Genomic DNA, 13,257 nt, shown 5'->3' on the forward strand with positions numbered 1-13,257 from the left:
TCTAGAGAACCCTGACTAATACACCAGTCTTAAGGCAATGAGCAGAAATCTCTGACCTCTTTTCCAGGGCGACAGAGGAGATTTCTCCAGAATATCCTCTCAACAAACTGTCTCCAAATCTCTTTACTCAACTCTCTACACCCATGATGTGTATAAAGAATTTAAGAATCATCCAATAAATATGTATTTACCTACTTTTGGAAAACGCTCCATGGTTGTCTATCATATAATTCACTGTGGCTTCTGATCTCTATTATCATCAGACCTCAGAAAAAAATGAGACAAGAAGATTCTGTTTTAAAAGCTTAGCATGGAGATTTAAAAAATCAAACAATTCCTGGAAACTCAAAATATGGTTACATAAATAAATGTAATACCTACTCATCTTAGAAAAAACAGGGGAGAAAGAAAATATGGAAACAGTAGACAAAGAGAAAAATACATCCCATAACTCTGGTAACCCCAGGCAACCAATAATTTATCATTTTGATTTATTTCTACACAGTTAGTCTTTATTCCATGAATATCGTTCTTTATATATTATGGTAAATACTCTATTTACAAATTCTCATTGAGACTAACTCCTGGCATCTTCCATAATACTATTTTAAATATTTCAAAAACAGGATTAATAGAGATAAACTAGCCCAAAGGAGAGATATACTGCAATTTATTTCACTTTTTCCCCTATTGTTAACATTAAGATTGGCTCAGAATGTTAGTAATCAGTACCATAAGCACTTTTCCCCACTAACATTTTCCTTTGGACTTAGGATCTAGCCACAGAGGCACAGTTGTTGACTTCAAGGGAAATCTCAATATTTAAAGGCCTCTCACTGGTCTGAACCCAGACCTCCTCACTGTTGTTTTATCCTAGCAGGATACATTCTGAAAAGGCTGAAAAAGGGTCAGAATAGATCAGAGGCCAAGCCTCCAGTCTAGTGGACACTTCTGAGACGTTTAAAAAATTGTGGAGGAGCCCAGGGCACAAGGATGCTCACCTCTGGCAGGTAATTTCATAAGATGATTTTGGCTAAAATAATCATATTTGTTTTATAGAATTCAAGTCAGAAGTACCATTAGAGACTCAGTTCCTTAGTTTAAAAGAGTGGTAAAAACCTCAAAAGCTTATAGATCACTCAGGCCACATAAATAAATTAAATGGACTGATTGGGTCTGCAGCAAACTAGAGAGCTTGTGCCTCATTTCAGGTAAGAAACCACTGCTCATCCTCAGATAGGCTTATCAGAGTTTACAAACAAAGGTACAGGATCCCCAGTGAAATTAGAAATTCAGATAAACAAGGGTTGTTTTTCAGAAAAAGTATGTCCCAAATATTGCACAGAACACACTTGTCCTAAAACATTACTTTTTGTTTACTGAAATTCTAATTTAACTTAGTATTCTGTATTTTACCTGATAACCCTAGCCTCACCCAACTGTTACCATCTGGGAGGGGAAGGCCAGGATTGCTAGATCTTCAGTTCTTTTAAGAGCTAACAGAAATCTGAAGTTTCTTATGAAATCTCATTATTTCTAAATTCCAGCAATTCGTTTTAAATTTTTTAAAAACAAATCTGGGGGGCAGATGATGGCAGTAGGCCATCAGTTAGGGACTCTGATATTAGATGATGATCCACAGTCCAGTCTAAAACATATCTACCACTCAAAGGAACAGTGACAATGCATATTAATCATATCTTCCTCATGCCAGTGATTGTCTAAGAGCAGGTGTGGACAGAAGAAAGACGGAAAAAAAAAAAGCAAATATGTGGTCACGAGACTATCAAAGGAAGTTGGAAAAGTGAAGGAAAGGTTGGGTATTTTTGGGGGGAAAAAAAAAGAGAGAGAGACTCTGAATACCACGTAAAAACTCTTCCTACCTGACTATTTTGAATAGAGCTTCCCCTGTGGCCTAGAAAAGTCAAGTATGTCCGTGAAATTCAAATATAATTCATTAACCATAGTCACATGAACCATTTTAAGGTAATATTAAAACAAAACAAAACAAAACAAAAAAAACATTTTTTCCTTTACTTAAATCCCACAAGGAAGAGCCTCCAAAGAAAAAGAAACTTAACTAGAGGTAATATTTACTAGAATAAAGTTAACTGTAGCTTCATTTTAAGCGTCTGTTTGTTAGTTAAGCATGTTTCTGTTTCTTCAATCTAAAATTGAGACATTTTTATTGAAAAAGTCTTCTGTATCTCTACTAAGCAATAATTATTTACTCTGAAGGTATGCAACTCTCAACTTCCTAATTAAAATAAAATAATGGCTTCCCAATCAGTTGTGGAAAGGAGACGTTTAGAGAGTTACCATGAAGCACTTCCCAAGAAACACCATTAAAAATGATGAATACAGGTAGCTGAACATTTTGCTGCTGCTAAATTGAATTCAGTGGATAAGTGGAAGAGATTTCGTTTATTTGATGCCAAGCCTAGATGCATCCATATAAATTGTCTGGCATGTGCAGTATTATAAGTCAAACAGTTTTGCTCCTGTAAAATAATTCTAGATGCAGAGTTTCCTGGATGTAATTTCCAGAGTTATATATTCATCACATAGAATTTAATTCTTATTTTTGTTAGGAATATAACCACAATGTATATGCTATAACAAAAAGGAGTGAGATTACTATCTTTACCTTAGGTCTGAGGTTTCAGTTCTGAGCTGAATTCCATATTTCCTAGTGAGTTGTTTAATTGTTAAATCAATGACTGAGTATAAATATATAACAGACAGGGATGATATTAAAAATGTTCAGCCTTACCTATGGCATAAATACTGACCAACCAGAATGGACACCAACTCAATCAAAATAGATATTAGTTGCTTAAAAAAAGTTATATTTCTATACCAGTATACCACACTGAGAGTGTGGTATATGCAATCCAGAGAGACGCCTTAGAATGAAGGAAAAAAGGAAAATCCGTCTGTGCCTTCAAGAACATCAGTTGTTTCCTATAACTGATGTTTATATTAGAAGGCAATCTCTCTGATTATCATTTAATTCACTTATGATTTAATTCAATGGTCCATAGGGAAAAGGTTCAGGGAAAAAGAGAAAGGAAAAACCTAGAAAGTGAGTCTTCACAACCATTCAGTTCTCTTCTTGCCCATTGTTAGGGGCAATAAGGTAGTGTAGTTTGCAAAATAGGTGATGGTGTTCCCCTCCTAGTAATCATGCTCCTTTCTAATGTAACTTTGAGGCTTCTCCAGTCAAGAGAATGCTATTTCACTTCCTTTTGAATTTGGGCTGGCCTTGTGATTTTCTTTGACCAACAGCGAAAGTGTGCCAATTCTGAGTCCCAGCCCCAAGAAGTATTCATGCTTCCAAGGTTTTACTTCAGAACTTACTTCCATCATGCGAACAAGACTGAGTTGCTTGTTGGATGATGATGGCATAAGGTCCAGTCACTGCTGTGGCTCCAGCTGAATATCCAGGTTGCTACAGATACATGAAGAAGCTCAGCCAAGATAAATCATGGCCAGATTAGCAAAGACACTCAGCTGACACTTAGACTAACAAGATACAACAAATGATTATTAAGTCACAAATATTTGGGATGGCTTGTTATGTAGCAATAAAAAAATAAATACAGTTGGTCTGGATAATTAGGGGAAAAAAACGAAAATCAGGGTTTTTCTTTAACAGATAAGAATGAGGTATACTAACATCCCAGGAGTGTCAGGAATGCATCAGAAATGCTTCCCAATTCTGCTCAGTTTTATAGTGCTGAGATTGACAAAAATGTAGCTGTCTGAATAAAAAGGAAGAGAGGATTGAAAAGATTGCCTTTGTGCCATATTACAGAAAAAAAATGGAGAAATAATTTTGCAATATATAGCCTCTATATTGTTTTTCTCATTAATGTTTCAGATAAAAATAGATAGAAACCAGACTTCTAGGAATCTTCTTTTCACTGCAGGTCCCAATGTACTCTGTGAAAAGCTTCTAAAATTGAAATGGACCTAATAAAAACATAAATCTTAAAAGATATTTTAAAATAAATATGTATCCATGGTGTCAATTTAAATGTTACTAAAGATCACTAGGGAAAGAAACTGACCTTTCTCTTCATTTAAATGGAAATATTTGGGTCCATATGGGACTTTTGATTTAAATGTCATTGATTTGCAACAAATGATAACAAGAATTCTGGCATTGAATATTTCTAGAAATATTATTTATATATAATATTATCTATATTATTGTAATATAGATAATATTTCTAGAATGCCAAGACAGTACATAATTAGAGCTGAGAAGTTAACATTGAGGGGTAAATACTGCATAAGGTTAAGGGTAATGAGAAGGTTGAACTTCAGAAAAGATCATAGTGACTGTAATTTCAGAAGAATTACAAATGAGATGGACATTACTGATTCATAATGCCCTTAATTCTGACAAGATGGCCAACTAGCAGGGGCTGCTGCCTCACTCCTCTAAAATCAACCCTGGAGAAACCACACAAGTAGGGCAGAAATGTGGATCTGAGGAACTAACATTAAAAGAATGAAAAGTCTCTGGGAAACCAATGAAAAAAGAATAAAACAAAAGACTCCTGAACTACTGTACCTGCATGTGTGTGTCTGTACATGTGTGTGCAGGGTGTCAGGGGTGGCGAGAATAATGGGAAAAGTCTATTGGCAAAGTGGCCTTACCAACTTGCAAAAGGAGAGGATGGGGCAGTGCATTTAAATTCTGTTCTTGCTTATACCTCAAGTTATCTTGAGACAAGCATATCCTGTTACTCATAGATATCAATAGTAATACTGGAGTCAGCAGAGAAATATCAGGCAGCTGGAAAGCCTGTGGGGTGAGGAACTAATGAAAAGAGGTTCAGGTTAATCTGTCCTCTGTCATTCACTCTACCAATGCACCTCACAGTGGAGAACCTGTAGATCAAAACCCACGGAGTTTCTTTCTTCATGATATTCCCCAACCAGAGGAATATCATGGAAGCAAGAATATCTAATATCATGGAGGCAAGCAGGAGTGGTTCTAGGGAGTTCTGTGGTATGTGGGGCGATTGGACTCATTATCTATTAGACATTTCTTCTTGAATGCTTCATTAGTCACCTTAGTCTTCGTATGTTCAAAATAGAATTTGTCTTCTTAAGATCTGCCTTTCCTTATTTTGTTCTTTTATACTGAACTATTACCCATATAGTTTTTGAAGCCAGAAATTTGAGAGCCATCCCATATACCATTTGTTCCTAAATTGTATCACTTTTTCCTGCTAAATGTTCATCTCTCCATTCCCACTACTAGGTCCTTAGATATACAATTTTAATTTATATCATGCCATATATAACTTATATAACACCATATATAATTTTGCTGCTGGGCTATTATTGTACCTGACTCTATTATCAACAGAATGTGCTTCCTAAAACAAAAATCTGATCACATAGCAGAATAAAACCTTAAAAGTTTTCTTATCCATCATATTTCTAGTTTCTATGTTCAATCATAAACCATTCCACACAGGTAAAAATTTATGTTTTTAAATGACATGTAGAGAAAAAAAAATGTCTATGCCAGTACTTAACCATCTGTGTTCTTAAGACTATTTCCTTTATTAAAATTATGCCCTTTGTAACACTATTTGAAGATCTTCCACTGTCTCAATTTATACAATTAATCCTTCTTAAGCAATGATTCTGAATTATCTAGTATGTGATATAATAATGTATTAATTTCCCTCATTTATAGCCTAGATATCCCCCCTCTCCACATTTCAAAGGCTAGCCACATTGCCAGGAAAGAACTAAGTAAATGGTTGAGGAAGATCACTTCTCAGCTTCATCAGTGCTTTTCCTCTCACTGTCAGTGCTGACTGCTCATTTTCCAAAAGAAATGCCAAGCCCTCTAAATGGGATGATGTTTTTCTTCTCCTGAAGGCAGTGGGATAAAGCAGAACTTCACTTAGAGGTGTCAACTAATCTCTTCAGTTTTCCTAAGACAATTAAGTGTACTGCCACAAGTGTATATGTACGTTAAATATGTGGAATAATACCCATGGCTGTTACAAGTAGAAAGGGAAAAGTTCTTATTAATTTTTACTCTTCTTAGAGTCACAAAGTGAAAGCTTTTAAGGAGCTGGTTAGTTATTTTATAGAAATTTTCTGGATTTTAATCTCTCCTCTTTATCCAAGGTCTGAGGATTCCTTATCCACAAGCCTTTCTCTAGGAGTTTCTATACTCATATCTTCCCCTTCCTTTGTTAGGAAACCTCACCTCTAGCCACAGCAGAATTTTTCACAATGTTTTCATTCTACGCCAAACCCACATGTAAAGTCTATGACTTTGTGTCTGAAGTAGCAACCTGAGATTCTGAAGGCCAGTGCTTTTCAGAATGGACAGAAGCCATTACAGTAATATAGGGTAGTAGGGCTTAAGAACTCTGGGTTCTGTGGTTTAATCCAAGATTGGCTCCTCCAGCCTGGAGGTTGCTTTTGATGTTTCCACTAATATGAGATAAAATCTCATTGAGTTCTTTGGCTATTGAACTCTTTAGATTAAGCACAATATCTTCCCCAAGGGAGGCACTAATTTGGGAGCTAGCACTATTAATATAAAGATACATTTCCCTTTCTGTGGAATCAATGAATCCCTACTGCAAACTTGGACGTTGGACTTCTCTAGTCCTCTTTAAGTGCAAGCAATATAACATAAAACAAGAAAATATATTACCTATAATGGCTTATCTTCTTGGAAGTGCTCAAGATTGATCATTCTAGGAAGGATTCAATTAAATTTTTCAATTTTCCTCTATCTTTATTTTGTGAAATTTGGGGATGAGAAGAAAAGAACATAGCCAATTCTTTCCAATGCATTCATTTTTGCTTCTCTTTTCTTATGTCTAGGCTGTTGTACCTACCTTATAAACTCTGCTATTGCCTTAATCGTAAAGCCCAAGATGTCAATGTCTAACTTAGTGTCTGAAATATAACTCCTTAAATACATGATTACTGAATGAATAAACTACTAAACAGTTTAGATCTTTTGTGCAATATAGGGACTATAGTTTAATAACAATGTATTGTATTCTGGTAAACTGCTAAAAGTAGATTTTAAGTATTTTTAACACAAAAATGATAAGTATGTGAAGTAATAAATATGTTAATTACCCCTTTTTAGCCATTCCACAATATATACATATTTCAAAACAATACATGTATACACAATAAATGTATACATTTTGTATCTGTCCATTGAAATATAAATTAATATTTCAAAAAGAAGCAGCTTATGGTGAATATGAATGCTTATTGAAGGAAAAGCCTTGACTTTTTAATTTTGGCACATTTTACCTGCCAAACTTTTGTTTTCCATCCAGAGAATTTGGTTGTTTTCTATTTCATGAATTACAGAATATCCAAAAAGTAGCATTTACAATTTTACTGCAAAAAATAATCTTGGCACTAATGCCCCCAAATACTACCCTACCTAAGTGAAACTCAAAAGGAACTTTTATAAAAACAAATTAAAAAACATGTACGCTGGGTGGGTTTATGCAGAGGTTCCTCTAGGTCTGTATGTAGGAGCTACAGAGGAGTGCAATTGCACCTTGAGGGACAAGATAGCCAGCTGTTCAGCTCTGACCTCTTGCTTTCTTAATGCATTCTCGGCTCATAATGATACAATGACTGAAAAGTCTCCAGGCAGTCCAAAGTTCGTAAATCTTACTAACAGAAATTCTGACGTATTTCTATCATACCAGCCAAGACAGTTTTATTTGTATTCATCTTCACTACTCCACAAGGATGTATAAGCACCCAGTCTTGGCTAGCATTTTCCTGGGCATTGTAAAGATTTCACATAGTTTATGATCTAGGTGGCAAATAAGAGTAATGCACAAAATGATTTGGGGAAAATATTTAAAAAACACCACTAAGCACTATAAAAAGAGAGAGAGAGAGAAAAAAAAAAAGCTATATACTCTTCAGTTTAAAGAAACAAGGAGAGAGCCAGGCAGGTATAAGTGAAATAGCATCCTCAAATAGCATCTTTAAACATAAGTAGAAGAGGAGTGCAGGATAGCCATGCATATGCAGCTCTGATGTGCTCCATCTCTCAAACCCAAAGCTTTATCTGCAACTCTATGCCTGATAATATGTACAAAAAACATGGACATTTACAAAGCATATGACAATATATGTGCCTGAACAAGAAGTGCACTAAAATAGTAAATGAAAATTATGCTAAAATAATGTTTTTTCAACACTATTAAGAGGTTTTTTGTTTATTTTATATTGTTTTGGCACAGTGAAAAAAGAACAAAGTTTAAGTGAACATGTACATTACTATCATGCATTCTGATCATCGGTGTAGTTATATAGTACTATACTATACTATACTATACTTTATACATGTTGATCATATGCTTACCTTAGGGTGAATCTAATATTGTTATGTGCATCCGTCATGATATCTGGGGTTAAGTACTCATGGCCAAATAAACAGACTAAGAAGTCCAGGGAGTTCTTCATGTCACCATACAATGTTGCTGAGGTTAGAGAAATGATGAGAACCAGGAAAGTTTAAAGTTTAGAAAACAAAAGGGAAAACAGCTGTAAAAGATGGGATTCAAATAGACAAATTTGTCTAAGGAGGAAAACAGATATTGTACAAATTTATTTCCTGTTTCTTCCTGTCAATGATGTAACTCACTGAAGTCAGACATTAAGGCTGGATGGTTCAGTCAAAAGGAGACCTGTAGCCAGAGACCTTTTTTTAACAAATTTCGGTAAAAATCTATTAACTTTTATTATTGTTTCCATGTTCATCATGTGCATGACTTTCAATTCCTGCGTTAAAAAAAATTTAAAAAGCTTACTCAAGTGTTCATATCCAACTAGATTCAAACATTGTTATTATAAAAGACTATCAGAACAAAATCCCAGCAGTGACACCTGTCCTTGGCAGCATTTACAGAGAAATTGATTGTGTAATTAGAATTGCAATGTGCATAGCACATTACTTAATCTAATATTATAGGGGGTTAAAACTACAGTAACCTATCTGATGACAAATGGTTAAAAATAAAAATGATAATCATTAGACTCAAGGAGTTTGAAAGAAATAAACAAAAAGACATGAAGTAGAAAAGAATAATAGAAAATTAACAAAGCCTAAAGATCTTTGAAAAGATTAATATGTTAGATCTCTGACAAGATGAGACAAGTAAAAAGAGAAATAATCAAATAAGTAATATCAGACAGAAGAATGGATAAACTCATAGAAGCAGAGAGTAGAATGGTGGTTGCTAGGGGCTCAGAGAAGTGAGGAATGGAGTGATGTTTGCCAAGGGTATAAAAATGGTGACGGTGACTGTAGAGGCAATAAATATGTCAGTTACTTGGAATGTGGTCATTATTTCACAGTGCATATCAAACATTAAGATATACAACTTATATATTTTATCGTCAAAAATTTAAAGAGTAACAAAGTAAAAAATTTTAAAAGACCAAAAGACGAATAAATAACCACAGATACAACAGAGATGGAAAAGTGTATTGAAATAAAATTATAAATAGCTATTTAAATGCAAATTAGGAAATTTGGATTAAATTGATTGATTTTAGCAAAATGCTATGCCAAAATTGGCTCAAGAAGAAATAGAATTTAAATATATCAATACTTTTTAACATATGAAAGTATTCAAAAGCCTAGTTTTTGATCATTTACCAGTGAGTTCTATACCCATGCTATCATTCAAATAGCTAATAATTAACTTGATCTGATGTTGGTAATTTCAACCTGTTTTATGGTGAAACATATGAACTGCATCTCACATATGCACCAAATAAATGTAAGTAGTCCTCAGTTTATGCAGTAGTGTGATAACAATTATAATGAAAGTTATTAAATATTAAGTATATAATAAAAGTAAATGTACATCTTGCTTCTTATTAATATGGTAAATAAGATCTATAAGTAACTCTGATATCTATCCTAATTTTTAAAAGGTGATGAGCACCAATGTTATTTGGAACTATATCTCAAAATTTTATTGTTAAAGAAGTAACAGATACTCTTAATATTACTGTGGTTTCTTGACTATATTTATAATTACGGAAATTGCTATAATTCAGTTTCAAGTTAGTGGAAATAAATAAGTGCTCTTATCTGATTCAGATTTTTAGATACCCTAATTCTATCCATGGAAACCTTTGTTCATACACCCCAGGTTAAAAATTTCAAAAGGTAAATTACTTAACCTTTTGTACTTTAACTTTCTTATCTGTTAAATGGTAAAATGGGAATAATAATAGTACCTACCATAGTATATTGTTGAAAGAAACAAATTTTCATATATATATATGGCCAGTAGAAGAAAGATGCATATAAATATTTGCTGTGGTTGTTATTGATGTTATGAATCATTCAATGGATAGCCGATTCCTATCTAATAAAAATTGTTCCAGAATATAGTGAAAGATAAACAATGCCAAGCTGATTTAATGAGGCTGTGCAATTATCCAAAACCAGATAAAGACAATACACAAAAGCAATTTTAGGGCTATTTCACTAAATACAGATGGAAGAATTCTAAACTAAATGTATTTAGAAACAATAAATCATGCTCAGTTTGTGAACCAACATCAGATTTATTAATGATATTCAGCACATTAATAGACTCAAAGATAAAAATTATATCATTACCTCAATAGACACACAAAAAAGCAATTGTCTAAGTTCAACACTTATTTAGGACAAAAATTCAGCAAACTAGGAAAAAAAGAGAATCTCCTCAATTTGAAAAATACTACAATTCCAAGAAGTACAGTAAAATGTATACTTAAGAAAATGTATGTGAAAGCCCTCTACAATTAAAAATTAGCAAGGGTTCCATTATCACCTGTATTATTTATCAGAGTTTGAAATGTATATTAAAATAAATAAGATGTATAAAGACTTCATATACATAGAAAAATCAGCAGAACAAATAGAAACACCATTAGTAAAAATAAGAAATTTTTGCATGTTTGTTGGAATCAAAATAAGCATTGAAAAATGAATTGAATCCCTCTACATTAAAAATGACCAGTTACAAAATATAATAAAAAACACAACTAACGTTTTATTAGTAGTAACAGAAACTAAAAATTGTAATAGTAACAATCACTAAAAGTATCTAGTGATCATCTCAATGTAAAAAATACTAAAATCTTTCTAAAGGGTATAAAGGAAGGACAATGGAAAGAATCTGTGGTGTTGGATAAAAATGACTATTACAAAAATTGGATTTTCCCCAAATTAATTAATACAACTACTCCAGTCATAATTCTAATTGTCTTGTAAAATAATTTAATAGGTTTGTTCTAAAAATTCTATGAAAGTATAAACATTCATGAATATCTAAGGAGAAATTCTGAAAAAAGGTAGGAAAAAAGGGACTAGATATGACATAAACTGAAACAGTAGTATTAAAACCATATAGTACAAGTAAAAGACTAGATCAATAAATCAGTGGAACCAAATATAAAGCCTTGAACAGACCTATGTATGTATGGGTATTTAGTATTGGATGAAAGTATTCCTACAAATCAATAGAGTGAATATAGACTAATTTATAATTATGTTGGGCAAATTGGAATATTATATCAAGAAAAGTAAAACTGAACTCATAATATCATTTACAATGGTGAACTCTGGTTAAAAACCTTAATGTAAAATACACACACATAAAACCCCTGAAATTTATAGAAGAAATGGTTTTCTTAAACAAAACTACAAAAGTATAAATCCAAAGATAAAATTTGGATGAATCTAATTAAGAATTTTATCCCAATAAACAGGCTAATGACACATAGGAGAGTGTATTTGCATTGAGAGAAATGGCAAGGGATCTCCGTTTTCTTGTAAGAAAGGCCATGAGAAGTAAATACCACGGCTGCAATAACCAGAAATAATAAAAATAAATTTTAAAAAAATTTGGAAAAAATCGGATTGCTGCAGAAGCAACAAAGAGAACACTTTTCTCAAATTAGCTCATTTTCTTCCTTAAAGCATTTGTGAATCTGGATGTAGACTGAGGACAGAGCAGCTTTATTAGAGAAAAAAAAAAAATCACTGAAGTTTTTGACATTACTTGGCTAAGGATGATATATCAGAATCTAGAAGAACCCCAGATATATGTCTGGTTCCCCCACAAGGTATTTGCAGGGGGTTGGGATGTTAAAGGAGACTAGGAACCTGGACCAGAAACTTCTAAAAGAGATCATTACATCTTTCAGTTTCATGGTAATTAGGAGACAAAACCTATTAAAGAGAGAGGCCCTGTTTTCAACACGGAGCCAATACCCTCTAGATATTTGCAGACATTGATGCTACATGGAGTAGGAGGTTAACAAGCTGATTTCAAAACCTGTAAGTAAAATAATTGAATCTTGCAGTCTTTCAGGACTGTAGAGGCAGAGTCTTACCAGTCTCTTGGTCCTTTCTACAAACCAGAGATAATGCTGAGTTTCTCTAAATTACAACCCAGCTCTGACTCATCTAAAGCACTTTCTGAATTAAGGTAACTAGCCCCTTATCCTGTCTGGCTAACAGATAGAATGAAGAGAAAGAAAGAAAGATAAACAGAAAGAAAAAAAGACAAATGGAGAAGGTGACAAGATGATAATAGCTATCTGGAAAGATGGCAGCAGCAATGATGTCAAATTTTTAAATATTTCAATATCTCCTCATAAAAACAGAGTAACTAGGCCAGGTGCAGTGGCTCACGCCTGTAATCCCAGCACTTTGGGAGGCTGAGGCGAGTGAATTACCTGAGGTCAGGAGTTCAAGACCAGCCTGACCAACATAGTGAAACCCTGTCTCTACTAAAAATACAAAAATTAGCCAGGCGTGCGGGCTTGTGACTGTCGCCCCAGCTACTCAGGAGGCTGAGACGGGAGAATTGCTTGAACCCGGGAGGCGGAGTTTGCAGTGAACCAAGATCGCGCCACTGCACTCCAGCCTGGGTGACAGAGCAAGACTCTGTTTCAAAACAACAACAACAACAACAAAAACAAAACAAAACAAAACAGAACAAAAAAAGAGTAACTAGATAAGCCCTCTTTCCTCTGGAAGGAAGGAACACCATCCAAAGTCTCTGATATTCTTTTACATACAATGTTAAGTATGCAAATATTGGTGGTCCAAATATTGGAGTATTAGATTATCACTGTAGAATTGACCTACCTGGGAATTGGGAAAAAAATCCTGGTTTCCATCTCTGCTAATTTATAAGCAAATGT

This window comes from Mandrillus leucophaeus, unplaced genomic scaffold, assembly GCF_000951045.1.
Source record: "Mandrillus leucophaeus isolate KB7577 unplaced genomic scaffold, Mleu.le_1.0 Scaffold821, whole genome shotgun sequence".
NCBI lineage: Eukaryota > Metazoa > Chordata > Mammalia > Primates > Cercopithecidae > Mandrillus > Mandrillus leucophaeus.